Genomic DNA, 3,182 nt, shown 5'->3' on the forward strand with positions numbered 1-3,182 from the left:
CCTCCGCCGCGCTTGACGGCGGCCGGCGGGGCTCAGCCTTCCTCCGTCCAGCGCGGAGCGGCGGCCGGTGCGGCGGGCTGGCCCCGGGTTACGGCCACAGCGTCTCCCGGACCGGGAAGGGCTGTTGGGGCCGCCGACGCGTGTGAGAGGAGGCGGCCGGTGTGAGGGAGGCCCGCGGCCCGTGGGTGCGGGCCCGGTGCGAGGGATCACCCACCGTCCCTGGCTGGGCCTGCGGTCTGCCCGAGCCAGAGCCCCCCCAGGCCGGGGCAGGAGGGCAATGGTGGGCGTGGAGGTGAACCCTGAGGGGCGCTCCGCTCCCCACGCCCTGCCCTGACCCCATCGCTGCCCCCGGGAGAAACAGCCCTGGGTCCCACACGGCAGCCAGGCCCGAAGAGGCCCGCGGCGCGGCCCGGCGCCCGCCTACCTTCCCCCGCCTCCTCGGTGCCGGCTGCCTGCGGGGCTCTCTGCGCCGCGGCGCCGGAGGAGCTGAGGCGGGCCTGCCCGCAGCCGCTGGTGCCCGAGCCAGAGCCCCCCCAGGCCGGGGCAGGAGGGCAATGGTGGGCGTGGAGGTGAACCCTGAGGGGAAATAAAGCGTTTGTCCAGCCCCATGGCAGGGATGCGAGAGCGGGGATGAACGATGAGAACTGACCTGCTGGAAAGCAGCTCTGCAGAGAGAGGCCTGGGAGTCCTGGTGGACAACAGGCCGACCGTGAGGCAGCAATGTGCCCTTGTGGCCAATGGTCTCCTGGGGTGCATTAAGAAGAGCGTGGCCAGCAGGTCGAAGAAGGGCATCCTCCCCCTCTGCCCTGCTCCGGTGAGGCCACATCTGGAGCACTGTGGCCACGGCTGGGCTCCCCGGTTCGAGAAGGACAGGGAACTGCTGGAGAGGGTACAGTAGAAGGCTACAAGGATAATCAAGGGAATAGAGCACCTCTCTTATCAAGAAAAGCTGATTGACCTGGATCTGCTTAGCTTGGAGAAGAGAAGACTGAGAGGGGACCTCATCAGTGCTTACGAATATCCAAAGGGTGGGTGTCAAGAGGATGGGGCCAGACTCTTTTCAGTGGTGCCCAGTGACAGGACAAGGGGCAAAGGGCACAAGCTGCTACATAGGAAATTCCATCTATGAGGAAAATTCCAACACGAGGGAAAAATTCTTTCCTCTGAGGGTGCCAGAGCGCTGGAACAGGCTGTCCAGAGAAGCTGTGGAGTCTCTTCTGGAGATATTCCAAACCCACCTGGAGGTGTTCCCGTCCAGCCTGCTCTAGGTGACCCAGCTGTGGCAGGGGGTTGGACTAGGTGATCTCTGAAGGTCCCTTCCAACCCTGACCATTCTGTGGTTCTGTGACGAGGCAGCAGTGTGCACGTTCTGTGGGATCAGAAAGGCAGAACTGCAGGGCGCTGGGGAAGTTTCTGTGGGCCCGCTGTGTGGTTCCCTGGGCGTGGAATAGAGGAGACATCTTTTTCCTTAGTATTTTTAAGCAGTAATTTATGTAAAATGTGTGGGTACAGCTGTAGTGTGTGTTAGGGGTCTTGTGTCTACTTTGTGTGTTAGCAGGTCTTCACTGCAGAACTATACTGGTTGCCTCCAGGTAACTCAGTATGTAATTACTATAATCTTATTATCTTTGTTTAGTATCCCAGGATGATCCAGGAGATGGAGAGTAGATTGCTCTTCAAATACCACATTTCAATTTATATCCTACGTATACACGTGCCATGGAGCAGAAGCTTGTATTTCCTCCATCTCTCCATGGTAGTTACGCAGGTTCCCTCTGGAATTCTATGACTTGTGCCTCCAAAATTCATTGATGTGGAGAGAGAGAAACTCCTCCTCTTTTTCGCTTTGAAGCTGGTCTAAAAAAGGAAAATTGTTTCATTAAAATTAATTGTGGGTTTAGGAAAACTAATAACCCAAGCGAGTTCCTGAAAGAGGATACCAAAGGTGTCCTAGCGTGAGAGCTGCTACACGTTAAGGATGTGTTACTCAGCCTTAAACCTCCCACTTTCAAGGTGTTGCCAATTCCACCCTCTCCTAGGCCTGGCCTCTCTCCTTTGTACCTCTCCTGTTCCTAACTCCTACATTCCTTTTATTTCCTTCCTCTGTTTTTGCTTCCTTTAATGATCTTCAACTTTTTTTGCATTTTTTCACAGATATTTCTTAGACAATGCCCTAAAAAGTGCAATCCAACAAGATCAAAGTCAATGAAGAAGATACATATTCCTTTATGGAGAGTTGCCAAAGTATTTTTTCATCTGCGTATTTTGGAGAAGGAACCGTGTGTGAAGAGAGGTTAACCCAGCTAACAGTGTTCCACAGGGAAACAAAATCAGGTGGCGAGTCTCTCTGAATCCCTGCACGTTTCAGAATGTCATTTGTCCCATACTTTGGACAATTTTGAGCAAGGAGTCAGTGTATCCAGAATAAACATATTCTGTATAAACAGAAAAGGAGTTGTACGCGTTGAGAATGAACGCCGAAGCCTGAGGTGAGTGTTTGCCCTGAAACTTCATAATGAAAGCTCGGCCATTGACTTCGATACAAATAGTGGTGGTAGTGCAGAGCGTTGTCAGAAAGCACAGCTCGTGTCTCATGAGATCTGGAGACAGGTTCAGCCCATCAGCTCACGGCTGCGGCAGCTGGGTTTGGTGATCAAGCCGTGCCGCTTCTCTCCTTAAAAACCAACTCTCCAGAGAGGAGCTGTTGGGCAGCCCCGTCCCGCAGGAGTTACTGCCCTTCGGATGAGAAATAAAATGTGGTCCTGCCCAGTTTTAGCAATTGCCAAACTCAGGCCACTGCCTCCCGGAGTATTTTAATCCTCCTGCCAGTGGCAAATCCTTCGCATTGTTGTCCTGAATTCCACCGGAGTTTCAGCTGAAGTTTTAACTCGGGTGACGCTCCAACCGAAGGTGCGTGGGAGCCCGGTGGGATCACCGGGGGCCGTGGGAAGGGGTTCCCCGACGCCACCAGGAAATGCCACGGCCGGGGAGGTGCCGGGGCACGGCGATGGCAGCGCCGGGGCCGCGCTCGCTCCCGCCTTCCAGAAAACCGAAATAGAAACGGCGTCCGGAGCCGCCCCGCTCCCGTCCCGCCCCCCGTCCCCCCGCGGGCGGCGCTACCTTCCCCGCCTACGGGGGTTTCCCGCGGGACCCGGCCGAGCGGCCCCGGCGCTGGCGGCGGG

At 56.2% G+C, this 3,182-nt stretch overlaps 1 protein-coding gene across 1 annotated transcript in view; it reads left to right on the forward strand.

Moving 5' to 3' along the window:
• The first annotated feature begins 2,783 nt into the window (after positions 1–2,783).
• The window catches only part of MAP3K8 (mitogen-activated protein kinase kinase kinase 8), a 20,551-nt gene continuing 20,152 nt past the window's right edge, over positions 2,784–3,182 (forward strand). The window contains exon 1 of the mRNA XM_014944854.1: positions 2,784–2,910. The gene's annotated coding sequence lies outside the window, so the exon portion shown is untranslated. The remainder of the gene's footprint in view (positions 2,911–3,182) is intronic.

The sequence above is a fragment of the Calidris pugnax genome, unplaced genomic scaffold, assembly GCF_001431845.1.
Source record: "Calidris pugnax isolate Ruff unplaced genomic scaffold, ASM143184v1 scaffold54, whole genome shotgun sequence".
Taxonomy (NCBI): Eukaryota; Metazoa; Chordata; class Aves; order Charadriiformes; family Scolopacidae; genus Calidris; species Calidris pugnax.